Raw genomic sequence first — 12620 nt, 5'->3', positions numbered from 1 at the left:
TGACTGTCTGTGACTTCCTTTATTTAACATTTTCTTTTGATGTTCTGAGAGCATTGTCTGTGTTTCTTTTGTGTACTAATACAGTTTTGTTTACTTTGATTATCATGGGGGGTTTTTTTGGCTTTAGAGTAAAGGCAAAGTTTCAAACTCAACACCCCTTGCATTGTCTCTGCAACTGGGTCCTGAAAACCTGGATTTCTTCCCCCATCACTTTAAACCATTTATTTCAGTGTCTAAAGCTGCTGCATGAGCTGAATGTTGCACACTCGCCCCTTTCTCTGTTGTCCAGATATTTAAAGAACCAAACTGTAATGTGTTCTTTTTGATTTGCATTTATATTTGTTTGAACAATTGTGACAAAAAATGAAGGCACAATCTTTTTTATTATTATTATTATTTGGAGGAAGAGAATGTATGTATTCACAAACTACTCTGTTACGTACATAACAATTTCCTCTATTGTTAAAATGAATCAGAGGACGTTAGGAGAGATCAATTGTAAATTGAGATATTTTTCGATACTTAAACAAAGCAAATTTGTACATATTCTGACAACTGCAGCTGGGCGTAGATCAATGCTGTGCGGGGAAATCGGCCAAGCGGCACTGTTTCAGCACCACTAAGACTGCAACCCCTCAGGTGAGAGAACTACATCAACAAAAGCACAAGATGCAGCAAAACAGCAGCAAAGGCACACGGGATTTTGGGAGGTTTGCAGCTCATCATGGAGCACTTCGTACTCCAGACAAAAGATCAAAGCTGGGGAGGGGTGGGTCAAGAATTCAGGGGGTGTGTGTGTGTGTGTGTGTGTCTGCCCTCTCTCACAGATTCTGACTGAGCTGCCTCCCAGAAGAACCATCACCAGCCAAACAGACGAGTAGAGGGATCTTTGCCTGCTCCAGTTTCACGTCCTGACCCAACTGTGACCAAGCCTGCAGCAATGCCTGTTCTCGCCTCTCAGACAACCAGCCCAAAGTCACTGCACCTTCCCTGACTCCCTGAGCACCAAGCACCCACACACCAGCCCAGCCACCCAGTACCCCTGATACATTTGTTGTTTTGTTGTACTTCACAACAGTAAGTGTCCTCCTCCAGTGGATAAACTGGCAGTTTGACTCTTGTCTCCTCACTCTCCTGTGACAATATTTAATGAATCAATTCCTAATCTCAAAATAAAGGGTATGGGTTGTACACTACTTCACTGGCTCTTGTAGAGCACATAGGACTACTGTTTAATCTACTGTAATGACCAGCTGGATTCAAAGACCTTAGTGAGTGCCTATCAGATGGTATCTATTTTGGATGTGTATATCATATGGTGAATGTATCCAAGAATGTCTGTCTATTGGAATGCAAACTTCAGCTCTTCATTCATTCATTGAAAGTTCAAATGAACACACATTCAATGATTGCTCCTGTCCAATCCCAAAGTTTATGGAATGACCTTTAAAGTGCTTCCAGAATACAGCAGGAATTACATACTTAGCGACTTTAATGTAGTCACACGAGGTACTTACAAACTCTGTTCCTTTTTACAAATAAAACATGAAACTATAGTGTCCTGGTATTTTTATGAAAAACACAATTCTTCCAAGGCACTGTTGACAAAGTTGTGCACAGTCAGCTCCTGGGTTGTGCTGCTTTTAAAATTTAATTCAGAAATTGGCTTCACTGTGACTCTTAGACGAGTAGATATCGCCTGTAATTTGACATCTTGATTCAGCACACCCATTACAGAGGCAGGGAAATCAGCACCACACCAGCTGAGGAGTTCTTCAATTACTTTTCTTTTGTGACAGCGTTTGAGAACTTCCTAGCATACTCCCAAAGATTTATGTTAAACTGAAGGTGGAATAAATGGATTTTAACTTTCAGTTCTGCTCTTGATACTGCACATATTTGTGTATTTTATGTGTAAAGCTTTTATCACCCTCCCTTTGGAAATACCCTGTTCTTATCTCACAAACATTAAATTGTTTCAGTGTTTAACAAGGTCATTTTTAGTGCCCCAAAATGAATATCAGTAAGGGAATAACTGCAGCACACAGGTTTCCGTGAAAAACATGAGTAATGCTCAGCAAGCAAACGCTACTATTTGCAGTAACAGTGGAGTTCAGTGATCATTTCTCAAATCAAATCTTTTTTTTTTCTTTTTTTTTTTGGTAAGAGCTGGGTGAATTGGTGCCATGATAGGAGACCGGCCATTCGCCTTCAGCAGACTCGCTTCTCCAGCCGTCAGGGCCCAGCCAGGTGTTTCCATCTGGGTATTTATCCCGAACTTTCAGAGCGATCCGCATCCAGCCACATGGGCGCTTGTATGGTTCATTTCCCCTCATGCACCTTCCAGAATCTGAAGTATTTGTGAAGTCATAATCAAACTGTGGATCAAAGAACTCACTTTCCCGCACAAAGAGCTCTTTGACATCGGCACCACCAGATGTGCTGGAATTCTCAGATGTACCTCCAAAAAAAAGTGACTTTAGTAGTGATGTCACTTGTTCAACAACTTCATAAAGCAATGGAAAGCCCAGCAAGGCCCCGGAGACAAAGTTGTTTATGGTCAGTTCCTGTGCTCCGCTGTTTTTGGAAATCTCCTCAGAATATCTCTTCACACGGACTCCCATCAGAGCAGAGAGTGCCTCTAATTTGATATCTTCATCCAGAACACTCATTTTACTGACAAACAAATCAGCACTGCGGTGACTGTGGAGTTCTTTAGTAGTGTGTTTTTCCTGACGGTATGTGAGATCTCGTGTGCGTACTGACAAATGAATGTTGAACTAGAGACTGGCAGTGCATATTCTAACTTTCAGTTTTGTTTCACAAAGAGAAGGTAAAGTGTTTGCTTGGTAAATTCCTTTGAGCTCCTTATAACTTCTCTCACGGAACTTTAACTGGCTCAGTCTTCCAAGGTTGTAAAACGAATTGCATGACTAATGAATTGCATGACTAGATAGCGATTGTTAGATTATTTTTCATTTAGTTTTTTCCGAATGAATCCTCAGGGAACTTATGTGGTATGTGTGCACACATGCGCATGCGTAGAGCCCCTCCCATCCCCTCTCCTCTTTTATGCAGCTGTTTCTCTGCACTGCTATGAAAAAGCATTTCACAGAAGAGAAGCATTTCTTGGAAGCGAAGCAGTAACCCTCAGGATCCTGTGGGGGCAGGATCTATCTGTACCGTGTCTATGATGTATAATGAATTGTAATGAATTACAGACAAAAGCAGTCAAGTTATTGTAAAATCTCAGAATATACTTTTAAACACTCAAGTTGAAACATGATGGAGGCTGTAGCGTGGCTGGCAGTGAGAAGTGCATATTAGCATCTTTGGCTGGAATCTGACTGAAGCACTCAGAGTCCAACAAAACTGAGTTTAAAACATCCATTTTTTTAAAATACAGAAACCTAACATATATTCTTGGATGGCCCACACAAGTATTTACAAAATTCTGGAATCCTTTTTCAATCGACCATCATTTTTGTACAGATCCCTCTAGATCCTGAGATCCATTTCATGTGAAGAGACATTGTAATGTTGTCTGGGTAAACGATGGTTGGAAGACATACTGTAGAGGCTGCGATTGTATGATTACATCATCTGTTTGCTTCAATTAATGTCTATTTTAGTGTTTTCTGTTACTGCAGAGAGTTTGAAAACATGGTGTACCTGTTCCAACCCCTTTATTTTTCTGTTTATCTTGCACAGTGGGAATCAATGTGCAGATATCCTTGTACCCACATTACATATATAATATATGAGATATATTTTTAAATTCATGTTGAATACTATATGTAGCATTTTACTTTGTGGAGTGAGCATTTTAAAACCAATGAAAACACATCACAGAAATAAACAAATTGTAATACAGGTCCACATCCCCCCAGTATGATGTGACATTCTCATATCGACATGCATGTATGAAAAGGAAAAATCAGGCTACTGATGATATTAATTAGGAGAAGTCTTGATCTGAACTTTGCAAAGTTGTGCCATTCTGGATAGTCAAGGATGAGAAAAGGAGAAAAAACTTTTTTTGAGACTGGTCTACTTCATTCAGTGTCAGCTGATGGGAATCCACTTCATTCAATATAGTCATCAGTTTAGTGATGGGATATGAAAGCAATAGCAAATGCCTGAAAGCCACCAAGTGGTGAAGAGATACACAGCATGAATCTCTAACTGTTGATAAGTCACAGAAATTTCATTTACAAAAGAATGTCAAATATATGTTGAAGAGAATACAACATAATGGGATACAAAATTCAGATCTTCAAATTTGATGGACTGAGAAATGTCTTTAAGTTGGTAAAAAGGCAGCATGAACTTGGATATTTGCATTATATTAAGACCTGTCTATGATGCGCTGACAAATTCAAACTTTTTAATTGCTTGTTCAAAAATGATTTGTCATTAGGCACCCAGGAGACAGGTGGCAGCAGAGGGCAGTTCACTGTGGTGACTCAGTGAAGAAGTCTGTCTCACATCTGAGCCTTGTTAGGCCCTGTGTTTAATGACTGCTGTTTTGTTTCAGAAAGCAGGTTCAGTGAAAACTCAGAGTAAGTTAACTTAGAGTAAGTAGCAAACCTCCTAATAGCAGAGCTCTATGGCTTTGTTTTGCTAGGAGAATGAAGACATAGGGTTCTCTTATTAGGAGGTCTACTACTTACTCTGAGTTAACTTACTCTGAGTTTTCACTAAACCTCCTTTCTGGAATACCACCGAGATTGACTGTCTGTGACTTCCTTTATTTAACATTTTCTTTCGATGTTCTGAGAGCATTGTCTGTGTTTCTTTTGTGTACTAATACAGTTTTGTTTACTTTGATTATCATGGGGGGTTTTTTTGGCTTTAGAGTAAAGGCAAAGTTTCAAACTCAACACCCCTTGCATTGTCTCTGCAACTGGGTCCTGAAAACCTGGATTTCTTCCCCCATCACTTTAAACCATTTATTTCAGTGTCTAAAGCTGCTGCATGAGCTGAATGTTGCACACTCGCCCCTTTCTCTGTTGTCCAGATATTTAAAGAACCAAACTGTAATGTGTTCTTTTTGATTTGCATTTATATTTGTTTGAACAATTGTGACAAAAAATGAAGGCACAATCTTTTTTTATTATTATTATTATTTGGAGGAAGAGAATGTATGTATTCACAAACTACTCTGTTACGTACATAACAATTTCCTCTATTGTTAAAATGAATCAGAGGACGTTAGGAGAGATCAATTGTAAATTGAGATATTTTTCGATACTTAAACAAAGCAAATTTGTACATATTCTGACAACTGCAGCTGGGCGTAGATCAATGCTGTGCGGGGAAATCGGCCAAGCGGCACTGTTTCAGCACCACTAAGACTGCAACCCCTCAGGTGAGAGAACTACATCAACAAAAGCACAAGATGCAGCAAAACAGCAGCAAAGGCACACGGGATTTTGGGAGGTTTGCAGCTCATCATGGAGCACTTCGTACTCCAGACAAAAGATCAAAGCTGGGGAGGGGTGGGTCAAGAATTCAGGGGGTGTGTGTGTGTGTGTGTGTGTCTGCCCTCTCTCACAGATTCTGACTGAGCTGCCTCCCAGAAGAACCATCACCAGCCAAACAGACGAGTAGAGGGATCTTTGCCTGCTCCAGTTTCACGTCCTGACCCAACTGTGACCAAGCCTGCAGCAATGCCTGTTCTCGCCTCTCAGACAACCAGCCCAAAGTCACTGCACCTTCCCTGACTCCCTGAGCACCAAGCACCCACACACCAGCCCAGCCACCCAGTACCCCTGATACATTTGTTGTTTTGTTGTACTTCACAACAGTAAGTGTCCTCCTCCAGTGGATAAACTGGCAGTTTGACTCTTGTCTCCTCACTCTCCTGTGACAATATTTAATGAATCAATTCCTAATCTCAAAATAAAGGGTATGGGTTGTACACTACTTCACTGGCTCTTGTAGAGCACATAGGACTACTGTTTAATCTACTGTAATGACCAGCTGGATTCAAAGACCTTAGTGAGTGCCTATCAGATGGTATCTATTTTGGATGTGTATATCATATGGTGAATGTATCCAAGAATGTCTGTCTATTGGAATGCAAACTTCAGCTCTTCATTCATTCATTGAAAGTTCAAATGAACACACATTCAATGATTGCTCCTGTCCAATCCCAAAGTTTATGGAATGACCTTTAAAGTGCTTCCAGAATACAGCAGGAATTACATACTTAGCGACTTTAATGTAGTCACACGAGGTACTTACAAACTCTGTTCCTTTTTACAAATAAAACATGAAACTATAGTGTCCTGGTATTTTTATGAAAAACACAATTCTTCCAAGGCACTGTTGACAAAGTTGTGCACAGTCAGCTCCTGGGTTGTGCTGCTTTTAAAATTTAATTCAGAAATTGGCTTCACTGTGACTCTTAGACGAGTAGATATCGCCTGTAATTTGACATCTTGATTCAGCACACCCATTACAGAGGCAGGGAAATCAGCACCACACCAGCTGAGGAGTTCTTCAATTACTTTTCTTTTGTGACAGCGTTTGAGAACTTCCTAGCATACTCCCAAAGATTTATGTTAAACTGAAGGTGGAATAAATGGATTTTAACTTTCAGTTCTGCTCTTGATACTGCACATATTTGTGTATTTTATGTGTAAAGCTTTTATCACCCTCCCTTTGGAAATACCCTGTTCTTATCTCACAAACATTAAATTGTTTCAGTGTTTAACAAGGTCATTTTTAGTGCCCCAAAATGAATATCAGTAAGGGAATAACTGCAGCACACAGGTTTCCGTGAAAAACATGAGTAATGCTCAGCAAGCAAACGCTACTATTTGCAGTAACAGTGGAGTTCAGTGATCATTTCTCAAATCAAATCTTTTTTTTTTCTTTTTTTTTTTGGTAAGAGCTGGGTGAATTAGCATGGGGCTACGTGTATGACACGAGGAAGAGACAGTTCTGAATTTCAGGCACACAAACCTCACTGCACTTCTCATAAACACACAACAGTTAACTGACAAACTGACACTTTGTCTCTGTGGACAGTCACGTGAGGATAAAATCCTCTGTGTAATTTACAATGCACTTGATGTGATTGTCCTCAAATGAGATACACCGCAAAATATACCACAAAAAAAAAAAAAACTTCAGTGCTATGCTTTAGGTATTTTAAAACATTTAATTTTTTAAAAAGTATTAGTTTCAGGTTTTCTTTCATGTTTAAATGTTTCTTTAAAACCAAAATAAAACAACGCTTAAGTTGTGATGAAAAAAACAACATAAGCACCATGAACCACCAAACTATAATGCAGGCAAGTCAAGAGTCTTGTCCTGTGGTCAATTACTGCACGAAATCAAAATTTACTTTAACAAACAATACGCAGTGTAAAATAAAGACATTTAGCACTTTTTATTAGTCTGCAGACTTTCTCACAACCCTCAAGAAGCAGCTAAAAACTAATCTTTTATGCTAAAATCTTACAGTCACAGCCTCCAACTAAGCCACCCGTTTACATTCGAGCCCTACCTACTGACCGATAGCTCAAATGACCCATATTCCATTCCATTACATATCCCTCTGTAATGGATGTTCCTCTGCTCTCAGTATTGACATCACTGCCTTATCAATGCTGCCTGCTGATGCTTGTGCTGACCTGTGTCTTTTTTCTTTTGGAGATGTAAATTTCCTGGCACTCACTGGCGTGTATTATTCAGCACTTTGAGACGCTCTGTTTTGAACGGTTCATTATAATTTCAGACCGTGGTTCAGCAGACCCACTTTGTTGTTATAGCAGTGGTACAGCAATAACAATAAAGTGGGTCATATAGCTATTTTGTTAGTTGTTGTTTGTACCATCCCAACTATTGGCATTGTTTCATGTTCCATGTTGGATGGTGGTCTCTTCTTTTGCCCTTTTGTCGCCCCCCTGCTCATTAGCACTGTGTTTACCCGGATCCATCTTTAGTTCATCCTTCTGCTTCCTTCTACGTTTCTTGCACTTGTGCCTGATCAATAACTGAACTTAACAATTAGCTGCACCACGGCCAGCTCCTTAAGAGCCTCACACACTCACACACACACGCACACACACGTATATATATATACATGTCAGAGCATGGAAAAGCCTAAAGGTTTTCTGCCATTAAAAAGACTTTGGACCCCAGGTCCATCTCTTCATTCTTGCACTTTTATGAGGAACGTGGTTTCTCAGAAATAGTCCTTTTCAGTCTGGTGGAATTGTGATGGAGGAGACATGTCGTAGCCCACACCCTCCCTGGCCAGTGTGGGAGTTGTGTAGGTGATAGAGAATAGAAATACAAGGGACCTGGCAATGACTACATTCACGGAAAAGGAGGTAAAAAGGCAAAAAAGAAAAACTGGTTCACTAAGGTACGACGCTTTGTTTTGTGTTTTGTTTTCCACAATTTGCTTGTAGGGCCGTCGCAGAGGTTTTTCGTTCCTTTATTTCAATACACAGCAATGATATTTCCGGTACAATTTCATTATTTACATATAAAAAAAAAAGTTAATTATACAAAACCAACAGAAAACAGTAAACTGATGACATTTGAAGATATTTTTGCATCACTCGACACAGTAAGAATCAGGTCTGCTGAAATTTAAAATGGATCACAGTAGCCGTAACTTCATTTGTGGTGCTAAGAAAAGTCCACCGTTTGTGAATATGTAAATGTAATTGTACACTCAGATATATGGTTTTTAAATGATGCAAATTTACACATATCTTAGTATTTTTGAATATCAAAATAAACAGGGTTTGGACTATATCCATTTGAACAACCTCACCCCTTCTCCAGAACAAATTCAGTTTAACACACAATCTACTAACAGTCAGCAAAATGCCACAGAGAAGTTCATTTCTAATTGTAAATTAAGCACAGCCTTGTAAGCAAAGCAACAAATTGCATTAATGTATGTACCACAGACTGCAACTGAGGCGGACATAGATGGACAGAGATAGGCAGGTGTAAGTAGTGAGGGTTAAAGTGAAAAGCCCACCCTTTCCTGTGGCTCTCCAATTACTCTCCTGTTTGACTCTGCTCGTCCTCCAGTGTGCTGAACTAGATTCACAAATGCACCAAAAAAACAAGCGTTGCCAATAAAAACACACATAGAAATCTGAAAGTACACATAAATTGCTGTGAAAACTCAGCCTTTGTTTCAACATTGCAGAGTTTTATTAGACTTGCTGAAACTGTATGATTTGCAGGAACATTTCTGTAATTATAAAGTTTCATGAAAATTTCCTGAAAATGCAAAGGTTTTTGAAGAAACATCTGAATCAAGTAGAAATGAAATATGACAAATCCAAAATGGAAAACGCCATGGCCTAATGGTGGGTGAACAGCACTCAAAATGCAGAGGTTGAATTTCCCAGTTTGTGGGATTAATAAAGGAAGTAAACTTAAACTTAAAACTGAAACTTTGAGGAACATCAGACGTCTGTCACCCCCCCCCCCCCCCCCCCCCCCCCCCCCCCCCAAAATGGCTTTAAATATAATGTCATTCAAGGTTTAATTTCAAGATCAGATTGTAGTGCTTCCTTAACAGACTGTGTAAGTTCTGTAGCACAGAAACAGAGTGACTCCACATTAAATAAGACATTCCATAAGATTCCATTCTGACCTCATCTTTTCCTCTTCTCTACCAAATGAATGTGTCTTGGTATGGATGTGACATTTACCATTTTGATATGATAGATTTTGAGTATTAAAACTACATTTCATTGGTATGGATTTGGCCTCATATGGAAAACTGGAAGTAAAATGAAATTGTATTGCATCCTCCCACCACTTTAGCTTCCTCTTACTCACTTACTCACTTGGTGGTCTTAGAGAGCCTTACTCCAAAAATGGTGCCTCACCACTTTCTCAAGACTTGGCCTTCTGCAGGGCAGGGGATGAGGGGTGAGAGGGTATTGACCGTATCCAGAGAAACACTGATCAGCAGTATTGAAAACCCTCAAACACAATATGTGTCGCCTACATAGAAATACTGCTCCCTAGTGACCAGAAAGTGGTAGGACGTATCTTTTGTGATTTTTCAGTTTTCTGCACAAACAAAAAATTGTTCACTCTGCAATTTTTATTCCAGGAAAAATGAAGAAAACCATTGTGACAGTTTTTTGTCTCTTTATTTGAATGAGCAATATCGATATTTTCATTACATATATAATTTAATATCTTTATTTGCATCAGGTCAGTTTGTGTGGTTATATTTGAAAGCTAGAACAGCATCAAGGAAAATAAAGTATAAATGTGGAAAGCTGACGCTGAAAAGTTAGAGTTAAAGATATCATTCTATAGATATCAGTCATCACAGTTAAACATCTATGTATATGTAGTTTAAAGAGTGCACAGTTAAGAACTAGGGAAATTTATATAGTATACATCAAACATCACTGTAAACACAGCAAACATCTACATCAGTGGAATTGTACATTTTTTCACAGTGGAAAGGAAGACACCTTATAAATGATGGTGAACAAAGATAAAATAAGACAAAAGCCATTCTCTTTGTTTAAGGTGCTGAAAAATGCAGGAAAAGGGGAATTGAAATGCAAGCAAGGTAATAAACTGAGGTTCAAACCCCATTCAAATTTCAGCTCTTAACTTCCTTTAGCAAAAGACCATATGGTCGAATGGACCTCATCACCTTCTTTTCTTCTTCTTCATGTGATGTTCCCACAGGAACTTTAATCAGCCAGATATCCTCTGTTTTTTTTTTCCATTTCTTCCGGATTGATCCTGTTCTGTAGGATAACTCTGTAGGTCTTCCCATTCTTCACTGATTTGAACTCTTTGCCACATCCATAGATGTCAGCCATGTCCAAGTTTGGTGTTGAGTAGATTCCTCTGCCGTAAGCCTCACGAGGTCCTGCTCAATAGTTCTCCTGAATGATCCCTTCAGCACCCAGAATGCTGGTTCCATGGTAAGAGACCGGCCACTCACCCTCAGCAGACTCACTTCTCCATCCCAAAGGGCCCAGCCAGGTGTTTCCATCTTCGTATTTACCCAGCACTTTAATGCCATAACGGTACCAGCCATATGGCCGCTTGTACGGCTCATCACCTCGCATACATTTCTCATTCTCTGAACAAGAACAACTTGTAAAATCAAAATTAAAACCCGGGGCAAAGAAGTGCTCGTTCACAAACACCTCCGTTATAACATCATTCGTTTCACCCCCGAGAGTATGTTTTTTTCCATCGCAGTCGCAGGATGGGCCATGACTACTGTCACCACAAAAAGACTGAAATGAAGGAAGGAATGAAGGGAGAAAAGAATTTTCATGACGTCGGAGCATGGTAAAAGGCAAAAAGTTTCCCACCGTTAAAAACATGTTGGACCCCGAGTCCATCTCTTTGTTATCGTATTCTGATGTAGAGCATGGTGTCACAGAAACCCCCAAGATAGCAGAGAGAGCCTCATAGGCAATGGACTGATCCATTTTGTCCTTTGGATTTTTTGGAGTATCAGAGGTTAGGAGAGAGACTTCGTTATTTGGACTGTTCAGTTACTCTTCCCTGGAAGACAGGAGGCAACTGACTCACTTTCACACAAGCCACTTATATAGGGCTCGCACTGAGTACTTTCATTTTCAGCTTCAAGTCTTACTTTCAGTTTCAAAGACAAAAAGAGCTGATTCATTCTCTTTGTCTCTTTGTTCTGAAACTGAAAATAAAACTCGAAGATGAAGCAAGTCGAGAGCACACAGGAAAGGGCGATCTTTTCACTCTAACCGTGCATGCTGAGGAGAGACTGCCAATGGTGGCCCTGTCCAGGAGGATCAAAGGATCAGAGCAGAAGACATTCAGGATCTGGACTCACACTCGTGTCCAGCAAATCAGCACAGCAGATACTGCAGGTTCCAGTACAGGCTGGGTCATTTTGACTGACACATTTTTACTGTCTGACTGTTCAGAAGATCCAGGAGCAAGAGCCCTCTCCAGACTGAGACAGAGCTATCTGAACACCCCGACATTAATCGACAAGGCTGCCTCAGTGTGGAATGAGGCAATCTGATTGTGCATTACTTTCATATCAAAGTTTGCACACACACACACACACACACACACACAAACCTCTTCTTTTAATTATCTGACAAGCTTGAGCTACCCCTCCTTTTCATTTGTGATCCTGTGAGTGTCCATGGAAAGTACCCAAAGTTTTACCTTGTTTCTTGCAAATGCACTTTGGCATTTACAAGAGATACTTTACTTTGAAAGATGGCCAGCTTTCACACAGCGCACTTATGTATAAGTAGTTTCTCTTGCAATTAGTTATGATCTATATGTTTTGATTTTATTAAACCCAGGCAACAGCTAATATTATGTTTACAACACAAAGTAATATCAGTATTGGTGAGGTAAAGTAACTTCATCTGCACAATATGAAGTCATAACATCATTTATTCATTGAATGGATTCCCAATATTTCTGATTTACAAATTAGACCCCAGACCACCAAACACACATGCATACACGTGCACGTACACACGTGCGCACACACACACACACACACACACATACAAATCTGAACACACAGTGATACACGCACCATACTTTGACAAGCAGAGACACACAGTTTTGCAAACATGACACAA

Source organism: Chanos chanos, chromosome 8 (genome assembly GCF_902362185.1).
Source record: "Chanos chanos chromosome 8, fChaCha1.1, whole genome shotgun sequence".
Taxonomy (NCBI): Eukaryota; Metazoa; Chordata; class Actinopteri; order Gonorynchiformes; family Chanidae; genus Chanos; species Chanos chanos.
Note: the sequence above shows the minus strand (reverse complement) of the source record.